Source organism: Aquarana catesbeiana, linkage group LG11, assembly GCF_042186555.1.
Source record: "Aquarana catesbeiana isolate 2022-GZ linkage group LG11, ASM4218655v1, whole genome shotgun sequence".
Taxonomy (NCBI): domain Eukaryota; kingdom Metazoa; phylum Chordata; class Amphibia; order Anura; family Ranidae; genus Aquarana; species Aquarana catesbeiana.
The window spans coordinates 232,769,369-232,781,968 of NC_133334.1; the positions used below are offsets into that span (position 1 = coordinate 232,769,369).

Below are 12,600 nucleotides of genomic sequence, written 5' to 3' on the forward strand. Positions count from 1 at the left end.
TTTGAGTTTCTCTTGTTAGGACACCTCTACACCCACTGATATTTGTCTGTGCCACTCCCTTCCACCTTCCTCAGCAACGTGACCGTGTTCAGGCATGGGAGAAAGGGAAGGACACATATTCTCCGATAACCTTTAAAGCAGTAGTAAAGCTTCTAAAAAGTTCCCCTGCAAGGTAATATCATAATGTGCTAGTAATGCATTGCATACTAGCACATTATGAAAGACTTGCCTTACCCTCCAGTGGCGCGCTGTCATCGCTGATGGGGCTTTCATCTTCACCCGGTCTTTCCTACCGGGTTCGTGGGCTCCAGCCATCTGACTGGCCAGGCTGCATTATAAGCTTACCTGCTGGTAAAAATGACACATAAGTTTACTACCACTTTAAGTACTGAATATTTCCATGTGATCAGACAGACAAATGGATTGGTGGATGAATGCTGCTGGGACTAGCAGAGATGAGACTCTCCAGGCAGAGATGTGACTGTCTAAACTCCAGTGATGTGCAAACATTTATATAATGCTAACTGTCCAGTCGTTTTTACACTGTCCACACAGAATAGTTTAAAGTTGAGTTCCATCCACTTTTACAACTCTTCAGCATCCCTCACTAAACTGTGCACTGTAAACAAATTGGATATTTTTTTTATTTTTTTTCTCAGCCCCTTTTGTATATCTGCTGTATTCATTTTTCACTTCCTCCTCCCTGGCCGCGGCCCATCGCATCATTTCCTGTTTGCAATGCCTTCTGGGAAGGGGCGGCAACTTCCTCTGAAACTGCCGTTGCTATGGAAACCTGACCTGAAACCTATTACACTGCTTGTGCTGCACTGAGCATGTGCGAGATCTGCAAGGATGAGATCCAGGAAGAAATACAGTCTGGCTTCAGATGCCCAGACTTAAGATGGCCACGGCCTGCTGTAAGTTTATAAAATAACAAACTACTGCTATAAACTAACAAAACAGACCTTAGTTTACAGACTAACTTTACTAGAATACATTAAGCTTGTGTATTATGGGGTATTTTTATTTAAAAAGTATAATTTCGGCCGGAACACCACTTTAACTTATCATAGTCAGGTCCCATTCAAACCCAATGTGCACATTACCACGCGCAGCACATGGCAACACACATTAAGTGCACTGGTACAATGCAGTACCCTTCGTTGTGAATAGCGTCACAATGCACCTACTGTTGTGTGCAAAGCGAGGTAATGCATTCATGCACTATTTTTTGCCATTGCAGTGCAATGCATATTTGTGTGGTTTTGCGTGTTCCCCTACAATGAACATCTGTTTAAAGTTGTTGGGGTACCATTCAGCATGAAAGTCACCAGATTGTACCAATGCACTTAATGTGCATTGCGATAAAGCGCACATTTGCAAGGGGGGCACTGTCAGGTAAGTTGTATAGGGCCCCCCTGATTGCTAGTGGCAGCCCTGTCTCCAAGGCACAGGGGTGAACAAAGGTGGTCCATGAGCCTGGTAGGGCCATGGTTTGGCAGTTTGGTGAGGTCAATGTGCCAGATTGCAGTGCTCCAGGAAGATTAGAGCACAATGGTTTTGCTTTAAAAAGCATTTAGAAAGAGATGTCACTTTGCTGCCTTGTCGATGGGACTTAAAGCGGAGTTCGCCCCATTGCATGCCACATTTGGCATGCCATTTTTTTGAGGGGGGAGCGGGTACCTAGTTTTGACAGGTACCCAGCTCCCACTTCCTGCTCTAGTCGCCTCACTGCCTAGGCGACTCCTCTCGCCCTCCCTCTCTGCAATCTTCTGGGACATGTCAGAGATCCCAGAAGATTGCCTGGCCACTAAGAGAACATGATGCGACTTGCGCATGAGCACCCGGCTCTGAAGGCGCAAGCTGTCACAGCCGGGTGCCCACACTTGCAATGCTGGCGCCGCAGCGAGGGAGAGGAGCGAGGCTTCGGGCAGCCGCTTCTCTGGACTGTGGAACAGGTGAGTGTGTGTTTATTAAAAATCAGCAGCTACACTTTGTTGCCACTGACTATTAACCCTTTCACTGCCAGGCCCCTGTGCTCCATTTTTACCCTCAGGTGGCCAGACCATTTTTGCAATTTTTCCTTTTTTATTTTTCACTTATAGCTTTCAAAGTTTGTAAAAGACCCAACCCCCCCCCCCCCCAAACTATATATTTTCTGAAAGCACATAACCAGTAGAATAAAAAGAAGGTGCTACTGATTTCTAAGGTCCCACGATATTTGAGCAAATGTTCATCAAACCAATATTTTTACTAAAAATCCACTAAAATCATGATTAGTAGATAAATACGCAGCAAATTTTACAAAATTTCTAATAATATAACAGCTTAACCTGCATTGAGTTAATAACAAATATTAGTAATTTTTACATTGCACCTTTTTGCAAAATGGTGAAAACCGAACGTACTCAAAAATGTAAATATCCAAATTTTTCAAAAAATCTGAAGGCTTTCATTTTTCCCTTTTACAGCCTTTAAGAACTTGTGAAAGATCCCCAAACCAAATGTTTTCTAAAAGCATATGACCTCTAGAATAAAAAGGTGCTACTTATTTTTTAGACCCCGCGGTATTTGCACAAATGTTTATCAAACAAATATATATTTGCAAAAAATACACTAAAACCATTAGCAGATAAAAACAGCTAATTACTTTATCGTACATCATGGGACACCGAGCCTAAGTACAAACTTAATGGGTTATGGGCCACCTTCAGGTGATTGGGCACTGGTATACCCAATACAGAAAGTTCACTCCCCTATATAACCCCTCCTCCTTCCAGGAGTACCTCAGTTTTTTCGCCAGTGTCTAAGGTGCTGGTCACGAGTGAAGATGTGCTCTGAGAAGCTCCAGGAGGGATCCATGCTGGATTTAAATAACCTCCACAGCCGGATCCATCCAAGCCACTGAGGCTACGGGATGGTACCCGGGCCTCACATAGAAGAGCAAGGTTTTGTCTGTAACGATTCTCTTTGAGGGCTGGACCCCAGGAACCAGGACTCTTTTTGGTCTTGCTACATTACCTAAAGTTGCTCCTGAGAGGTGCTATACAGGTCCAAAGGAGTGGAACCCCTATTAAGGGACCCGGTCTTTGAAGGTTTACTAATGCATACCGCTGTGATGGGTGAAGTTTGGATCTGTCTGTTTCAGCAGTATCCTGCAGCGAGGGTAAGGAAAGAAGCCTAGGAACTGTAAAAAGTCCACCTATGCCTTTTCTTCCATATATTAAACATTGTATGCCTTTAGACCTCCACTAGAGGGAGTAAATTGCACATACTTTGGTACGTTGCTTCTCAGCAGCTCTGTGTACTGGCTATAACAGCCTGTGTGGTCCCAGCAGTCAGTGGGGGGTTCTTATTGAACAGTTGGCGTTTCCTCTTCTGAGGGAACTAAGTGGGGGTACAGCAGCAGTTTTGAAATTTTTTATGTATAAACAGCCCCTACTAAGCAAGTTAGTATATATCCTGTAGATTAGGGAGCCCAACACTCTGCTGATAAAACTCCCCCCTCCCGGAGAGGTGCGGTGGAGGCTTCATATATACTACTTGTATATTTCAAACTTGCCTTTATTGTGAACACTGTCCAGCAAGGGATTGTTGGGACAGGCAGCGTGCCAGATGGCACTCGCAGCCTCCTCCTCTTCACGCAAACTAGATTTATTTTTTTTTTAAAGGAGGGGGTGGGTATTAGAGAGGGGCGTGGTCTAAGTAAGCAGGCGGCGCTGTGTGCAGGACGTAGCGTCCTCGTGGAGCACACGGTGCACACGCTGAGGGGCAGAAAATGCTGACAAATGCCAAATCAGGCTCACCTGAGGCTTTTAAAAGACATACTCTCTCTCTCATATCAGAAACCTCTAAGAGTAACTGAGGAGAGGAAGTCTGACACACTAGAGGACACAGGAGCGCTGGGTCACGTGAGGGGTGACTACAGGCATTTCCAGTACAGGAAATACAATTGTTATTCAGCACCAAAAGCTGTTCTTTATGGTGGCATTGTTTTTCTAAACTATTGCTCAGCAAGTGGTATATTTTTTTCTTAAGTGCCTCTGCTTTTGTGCTTAGCACTATGACATCCAGAACTACCACTAAGGTGCCAAAAATTCCACCCCCAGGCGCTGGGAACTCCAGTCATGCCTCCACACTGTCATCCTCTCCGGAGATACCAGACATGGCAAGCCAGGCTGAGTCTTTGGAACCAATTGGTGGTGCAACTGCTTCTCACACTTCAGCCCCTGTATACGTGACTGAAGATGCATTTTCCTCTGCCCTGCAAGGGCCTAGAAGGAAGATTAGCGGCTTTAATCACATCCTCTATCCAAGTGGATAGGAAGCGGGCTAGACCCCCTCCCCCAACTCAGACCCTTTACCAAGGGAACAATGGGGACAGGATGAGATATTGCCCTCAGGCGATCGAGAGGAAAAACAAGCCGATTATTCCTCTGCAGAGGAAACATCAGTTGATTCAGCTTCGCAATTTGAGGTACAAATCCTTACGGAAATTGTTCGTTCCACTTTCATGCTATCCCTAACAGAGTCAGCTGAAAGTCCGGTTTCTTCCTTGGGTTCTTTAAAACCTTTACAGCCTTATGTGTTTCCGGTCCATGCATTACTAGAAAAGTAAAGAGATTGTTAGTTCTCTGTCCCATGGAGGAGAAATTCACCAAAAAGTGGAAGGTTCCAGCAGTTGACACTGCGATTTCTAGTGTGAATAAAAGTTTAACTTGTCCAGTAGACAATGGACAAATGCTTAAAGATCCAACAGATAAAAAGTTGGAATTCTGGAATTCCTATTAAAATCCTCTTTTTCCTTGGCAGGGACCGTTACTCAAAACAACTAGGAGAAAGAGATTCCCCCAAAGAAGGCAAGTTACCCAAACACAATCTGCAAAAACAATAAATTTATTAAACTACAAAACACCACACAAAAATACAAAAATTGGGCAAAATAGGGAATGTATCATAGACCAAGTTAAAACAGATAACGTTATCATTAAAAACAACGGAGCCGCAGCCAATCATACTCCATACACACGCCAATCACCACAGCAGATTCCTACTATTTTGGGCAATATCGTGTAAAATAAAGTCCTTAGTCAATCCAGATACTGGTAGTATGACGGTATGAGGGTAAGGGTGGATGAGTGGATAATCATTACTTGGGAACTGATTCAGCACATCATGAAAATTATGACAGTCCGGGAACTAAACCCATATCACAGGTATAACAGCAAAGGTGACCGGCAGTATTTACTGAAGATTAATATTGTGGACACAGGACATACAGGTGAAGCAGCTAAGTTTGGAGACAGTAGCGGGGGGAGCAATAACAGCTCAGGCTGTACTATGAGTATAAATTGGAGTGATACTTCTCTCACCAGATAGATGGCTCAGCAGCTCTGAGATCGTAGGCTCTACCCCCAGGTGATAGCTGTAGATGTCAGTCCAAAACCGCTTGCCGTCAGATAGGAGATGTCCCGCTATGTCCAGCGCCTACAGTCAGATGCTGTAAGCCGGCCGTCAGCTGTTAGTTCCCGGTCAAGCATTCAAACACCATGAGCGCGCGGCTCCGAGGTGACGTGCTGACGCGTTTCACCAGCCAATCACCGCTGGTTTCTTCAGAGCCGTTACTCAGCCTGCAGTCGCATCAATAGGCACCTGTCAGTCCCTAGGAGCAGTTCACAGAGGCTCTTAAAGAGCTCCCTGCACAACAGGCCCGTGAGTTGGCCGAACTACCAAAGGCATTATGTTTTGCCATAGACGCTATGAAGGACTCGATTCACCAGGTGGTCCCGCCTTGTGCTAGTACACATGCGTAGGACCCTTTGGTTAAAAAATTGGTCAGCCGAAGCACCTTGCAAAAAGCTTCTGACTAGTTTCCCCTTTCATGGGGAGCAACTATTTGGTGATAATTTGGATAAATACATCCAAACAATTTCTAGTGGGAAGAGTACTCTTTTGCCAGTCAAAAGAAAGACTTTTTCTCCTGCACCAGGGGCATCCGCCTCAGGGTCAGACCGAGGCACCTGGGGCTGCAAAGCAGAATATTAAAGCCTCATCATGACGAGCCCCCCTCACCAGAGTTGGGGGAAGACTTCTGAAATACTCAGAAGTCTGGCAAAAGGAAATTCAGGACAGATGGGTCATCTCCACGGTGTCTCTAGGATACAAACTAGAATTTCGGCAGTTTCCACCGTCTCATTTTCTGAGATCAAACGTTCCCAAAGATCCAGGGAAAAGGCAATATCTGTTTCAAGCATTAGACCTATTATTGGCTCAGGGGGGTGATCATACAGATCCCCACAGAGGAGCAAGGTTTGGGGTTTTATTCAAACCTGTTTACGGTACCGAAACCAAATGGCGATGTCAGACCCATTCTAGATCTAAGGAAAGGAATCTAAATCAATTCCTGAAAATCCGCTCCTTTCGCACGGAGTCAATCAGGTCAGTAGTTTCTAGCCTACAGGGAAGAGAACTTCTAGCATCCATCGACATCAGGGATGCATATCTGCATGTCCCTATATTTCCCGCTCACCAAAGGTTTCTGCGATTTGATGTAGAACAGCAGCACTTTCAGTTTGTAGCCTTGCCCTTCGTGCTAGCTACAGCACCCCGGGTGTTAACAAAAGTACTGGCCCTACCTCTAGTCAGGTTAAGTGCACAGGTCATAACAGTCCTGGCGTACCTAGATGATCTATTGTTAATAGACTAGTCAGTGGCCGCTTGGAGCAAAGTGTACGCATTACAACCAGTTACCAGCTACCTGGAAAGTCTGGGTTGAATTCTCAACCTAGAGAAGTCATCTTTAACACCGCTAAGAAAGCTAGAGTATTTGGGCCTGATCATAGACACAGCCCAGAAAAAGGTGTTCTTGCCTCCAGCAAAGATCAGCTCCATACGAGAGCTGGGGCGGATGGTCAGGTCGAAAAGAAATCCCTCAATTCGCCTTTGCATGAGGTTGTTTGGAAAGATGTTGGCTTCATTTGAAGCAGTCCCCTATGCCCAGTTCCATTCAAGACTGTTGCAAAACAGTATCCTGTCTGCTTGGAACAAAATGATCCAAGCTTTGGACTTGCCAATGCGGCTGTCCCCAAGAGTGTCCCAAAGCCTCAGTTGGTTACTAACCCAGAATCTGCTGAAAGGAAAATCCTTCAGACCAATTATCTGGAAGGTAGTAACAACAGATGCCAGCCTTTCAGGCTGGGGAGCAGTACTAGAGAAAACAACTTTCCAGGGACAGTGGTCAAAAACCGAAAGAGCCTTGCCCATCAACATCCTAGAGATCCAGGCAGTGCGTCTGGCTCTGTAAGCCTGGACTTCCAGGTTAAGGGATTTTCCTGTCAGGATCCAATCTGACAATGCCATGGTTGTGGCCTATATCAATCACCAAGGGGGCACCAAGAGTCTCTCAGCGCAGAGAGAGGTGAACCATATTCTAACTTGGGCAGAAAGGAATGTTCCGTGTCTATTGGCAGTCTTCATTCAGGGAGTAGAGAAATGGCAGGCGGACTACTTAAGCTGCCAGCAGTTATTCCCAAGGGAATGGTCTCGTCACCCTGACATTTTTCGGGCTATTTGCCAAAGATGGGGGACTCCGGACGTAGATCTTCTAGCATCCAGATTCAACATGAAGTTAGTCAACTTTGTGTCCAGGACAAGGGATCCACTCGCAAGCAGAACAGATGCGTTTGTGATCCCGTGGGATCAGTTCTCACTGATCTATGCATTCCCCCCTATTCATTTGCTGCCTGGACTTCTTTGCACGATCAAGCTGGAAAGAAAGCCGGTAATTCTGGTAGCACCAGCATGTCCCAGAAGGTCATGGTATGCAGAAATCGTAAAGATGGCAGTGGAGGATCCATGGTCCCTTCCACTAAGGCCAAACCTGCTCTCACAGGGGCCGATATTCCATCCTACTTTACGAACACTAAATTAACAGCCTGGCTATTGAAACCCACATTCTGAAGAAACGTGGGCTTTCCAGGTCAGTTATCTCTACTTTGATTAATGCAAGGAAGCCAGCTTCCAGAACTATATATTATATAGTCTGGAGGTCTTATGTTTCCTGGTGTGAATCCAAGGGTTGGCACCCTCAGAGATGCATCATAGGCAGAATTCTTGCCTTTCTATAATTTGGCATAGAGATGAAATTGGCCTTGAGTATTATTAAGGGCCAAGTCTCAGCCTTATCGATCTTATTTCAAAGACTGCTTGCTATGCATTCTTTAGTCCGGGGTTTCATGCAAGGGGTGATGCGGATTAATCCGCCAGTTAAATCGCCTTTCAGCCCTTGGGACTTGAATTTAGTTTTGTCAGTGTTACAAAAACAGCCATTTGAACCGATACAGCATATTCCCTTAGTCCTTATGACATGAAGCTGGTGTTCTTGGTTGCCATATCCTCAGCAAGGAGGGTTTCGGAATTGGCTGCTCTTTCTTGTAAAGAGCCATATTTTGATTATTCATGAGAACAGGGTGATGTTACGCCCTTGTCCAAATTTTTTGCCAAAAGCGGTCTCAGGTTTTCACCTGAACCAAGATATTGTCCTGCCATTGTTTTTTCCAAAACCATGTTCCAGGGAAGAAAAGTCACTACATTGTCTTGAGGTGGTGAGAGTAGTGAAAATCTATTTATATAAGACTGATGTCTTATTTATTCTGCCAGAGGGTCCTAAGAAAGGACTGGCAGCGTCAAAATCCACTGTCGCTAGGTGGATTCGACAAGTTATAATTCAAACTTATAATTTAAGGGGTAAGATCCCCCTTTTCAAGTTAAGGCGCACTCTACCAGGGCGGTTATTGCTTCTTGGGCAGTGCGTCACCAGCCCTCCATGGCTCAGATCTGCAAGGCTGCAACTTGGTCTTCGATACATACATTCACAAAATTTTATCAGGTGGATGTAAGGAGGTATGAGGATATCGCCTACGGACGCAGTGTGCTGCAGGCAGCAGTATAAGTCCTCAAGTCGGGAGGTGCCCTACGAGTTGTCTCTCCCTCCTCTCAAATAGCATTGCTATGGGATGTTCCAGTAAGTTATTACTTAGGCTCTGTGTCCCGTGATGTACTCCAAGAAAATGATTTTACAGGTAAGCTGTTATAAAAATCCTTTTTCTTGGAGTACATCATGGGACACAGAGGTCCCGCCCCTCTTTTATGGGGTTTAAGTATATTGCTTTGCTACAAAACCTGAGGTATTCCTGGAAGGAGGAGGGGTTATATAGGGGAGTGAACTTCCTGTATTGGGTATGCCAGTGTCCAATCACCTGAAGGTTGGCCCATAACCCATTAAGTTATTACTTAGGCTCTGTGTCCCATGATGTACTCCAATAAAAGGATTTTACAGGTAAGCTGCGATAAAAATCCTATTTTTACAAAAGTCCTGCTAAATTTCAACTAAATATAAAAGCTTAACCTGTATGGAGTTAATACATCACAAATATTTGTAAATTTTAAATTGCGCCTTTTTTGAGAAATAGTGAAAATCAAGTGTACGCAAAAGTTTCTTAGAAAAACTGGAGGTTTTCCTTTTTCACTTGCAGCTTTCAGAATTTTTAAGGCTGCATTCACACCTGAGCTTTTCAAAGTTGTGCGTTTTTTTTACCGCAATTTTGTTATGGTCATCAACGTGAAAGGCAGAAAAACGGCTGTAATCTGCCCCAAAGAAGCTCATGTTCTTTTTTTAAGCTTAGGGCGTTTTTCAGATGTTTTGCTTCAGGTGAATGGGATTTTGCTTGTTGGGTGTTTTTCAGGTGTTTTTTTGGGGCATTTTATGAGCTGAAAACACTCAGGTGTGAATGCAGCCTAAAAGAACCCCCCCCCCCCCCCAAAAAAAAAAAAAAAAAACATATGTTCTGAAAGCACACGGCCAATAGACTAAAAAGAAGATGCTACTGATTTTTAAGGCAGCTCGTTATTTGCGCAAATGTTTATCAAATCAATATTTTCACTAAAAATACACTAAAATCATTAATAGTACACATAAACACAACATAACTTAAAAAAACTCCTGCTAAATTGCTACTAAAGCATAGTTCGCATGTGGCATACTAAAGTTTACGCCTATGAAGGGCCAGGTTTACCCGCACAGAAATGCACAGGTGTTCCATGCATCCCCGTACAGGCAATCCCATTTATGTCAGTTGGGATGCAGTGGCTGCACAGGCATAGCTGCTGTTCCCAATCTGACATCCGTGTGTGTGTTTGTACACCACCCAGAACGCAGACAGTGTGAGCTCAGGGACATGCAACCGGCCCTACATGAACTTTAAATTGGGAGCAATGGCTCTGTTCATGCAGTTGCTACGTCTCAAATGACATCAACGGGACTGCCTGCACAGAGATGCACGGAACACCTGTGCATCCCTGTAAAGGTACGCTGTGTATGCCCTGTATGAACAAGGCCTTAGGCCCCTTTCACACAAGCACACTGCTTGGATCTGCCTATTTGTTTTTCAGGTGGGCCCAATCGGACCACCCATTGTTCTCTATGGAGAGACTGATGTAAATGGACGTGTCCATTTACACCCGCCTGCATCTGATCCAGTCTGCTAAAAACAGAGGTACGGGGATCCCATTCCCCACCCATCTAGCAGATTGGATCAGATGGTATCTGATGGAAATGGACAGGCGGTTTGTTTCCATCTGACCACCCCATAGAGAACAGCGGGCTGTGTCTGTGTCCTCCCTGCATCAGCAGTGTGGACACGGATCTGTCATCCTCCTGCTTAGTGGGGATCAGCAGACAGATCCCCGCTGAGCAGGCGGATCTGCTTGACAGAGTCTGCTCCATGTGAAAGGGGTCTTACCAGGAGTGGGCCGGTCCATACGTTTGTATGCGCTTTTTTCTTTCTAGCCACATGATTGGAACCTGAGGCTCTAATTGGCTTGAAAAAGGTTGGGCTTGGGGTGCAGAGCATTGCACCCCAAACCCACCCACTTGTGACAATAGCGAATTAATATTTGCAGTTGTCTTCCGGCTTCTCCCGAGGAAGCCATGGAAGGGGGGGGGGGTAGACCGTCACCGTGGAGGGGTGAGTGCGAGAGGGGGGGCCATCTCTGTGGAGATGCTGGGTGTGGGCGGACCTGGGAGTGGATTGCCGTCCCCCATTAAAGTCACTAGGTCTTATGTTTTTTTTTTTTTGTTTTTTTTTTTGTTTTTTTTTTTTTTTGAGACAGAGAAAGGGACTGAAGATAGTCCTTTTCTCTGCAGCACTTTACTTGCATGAATAACGAATCTGTATAAGGATTTCTCACTCATTCATAAACTGACACATAGTAATGCTCGCAGTTACTATTATCAGCTGTCAGTGGACATTGTGCCCACTGTACTACATGGAGGGGGATGGTAAACACGTTTACCAAGCCCAAACTTCACCCGCACCACTCCCCACCGTGATTCCCAGCCTGTCAGAAAGTCGGAGAAAAAGCTGCAGGCTGAGGGAGGGGAAGGATGTATCGTGGGTGCAGGGGTCGGTATGGGGGGTGATTGGTGTGACATTTCTGGATCTCCCTGAAGCCGGCGGATGTGGTAGAGGAAGGATGCCGGCTTATGATGGTAGCTGCGGGGGATCAAATTTGCAGGGGGGAGGGGTGGGTCGTATCGGGGGGAGGGGGGTTATCAGTCCTGGGGGTGTAGGGGATAGTAAAGGAGAGTGGGGGGGAGTAGTTTTAGGTGGAAGGGAGCGGCGGGGGGTGGAGAGGCTGGGGACAGGGAAGGGCCAGCATGGGGGGGGGGGGGTTGCATTTAGGGTTAATAACTCTGGGTTGTAATTCGTTGATCGGTTATAGAATTGTTTAGCAGATTCTGCTGAACAATTCTGCTATAAGTTTATGGTAATGGAAGTGACCGTGAGCTTATAGGAGAGGGAGAAAAGAGGTCGGTATGGCAGGCACTTCTGTAGGTCCAGAAAAAAAAGCAGGGAAAAGTTGAAATTATGTCAAGCTCCACCCAGCAAAATCTCTGGAAAATGCTGAGTAGCCCTAATATTGTGAGACAACCCTTAAACATGGTGCAGGGGAGTTCTATTTGGCATTCCCTGGGATCTCACCAGATGGAGTGTATATGATGCTATTGTCCAGGTGCTGCAGACGGAAGCTGAGTACAGTTAATGCTTTTTTTTTTTTTTTTGCATGGAGGAGGGAGCGAGCAGAGTAAATAAGCAGACCTTGCATTTTTAGTGCAAGATCTGCTTAACTGCTCTTGTGCAGACTTGCCTGCCATCCCATAACAAATAACATTCTGTGTGAGGTAGCTGGATGCTCTGTGCATGATGCAGAGTGTTTTTCCTGCATTGCTTACTTTCACAATGGGTGGCTTTCTTTGCATATTTATGCTGTTAGACAATCCTTGCAATGTGTGTGTGTCCGTTACAGTTTCTGACCGATGTGACTGTATTATGTTATTCACAATCTGTTCCTATGTGTAAGTTTTATTTCTATATGTTCATGGGGAAGCCATATTCTGCTTCATTTGTGCTTCACAATGCTACAGCACAGAATTTACTGCTCCTTCTCACAAAGCAAGTATACAAATCCCCTGACTGATTGGAAACAATAAACTCCCTATTAAGCTAATCTCTTATTTCAGCAGTTGTTACAGTGGCTGCA

General features: G+C 45.3%; 1 protein-coding gene across 2 annotated transcripts in view; it reads left to right on the forward strand.

The window, feature by feature from the left end:
* The window catches only part of GNAO1 (G protein subunit alpha o1), a 366,081-nt gene that overhangs the window by 263,536 nt on the left and 89,945 nt on the right, over window positions 1–12,600 (forward strand). The window lies entirely within an intron of this gene.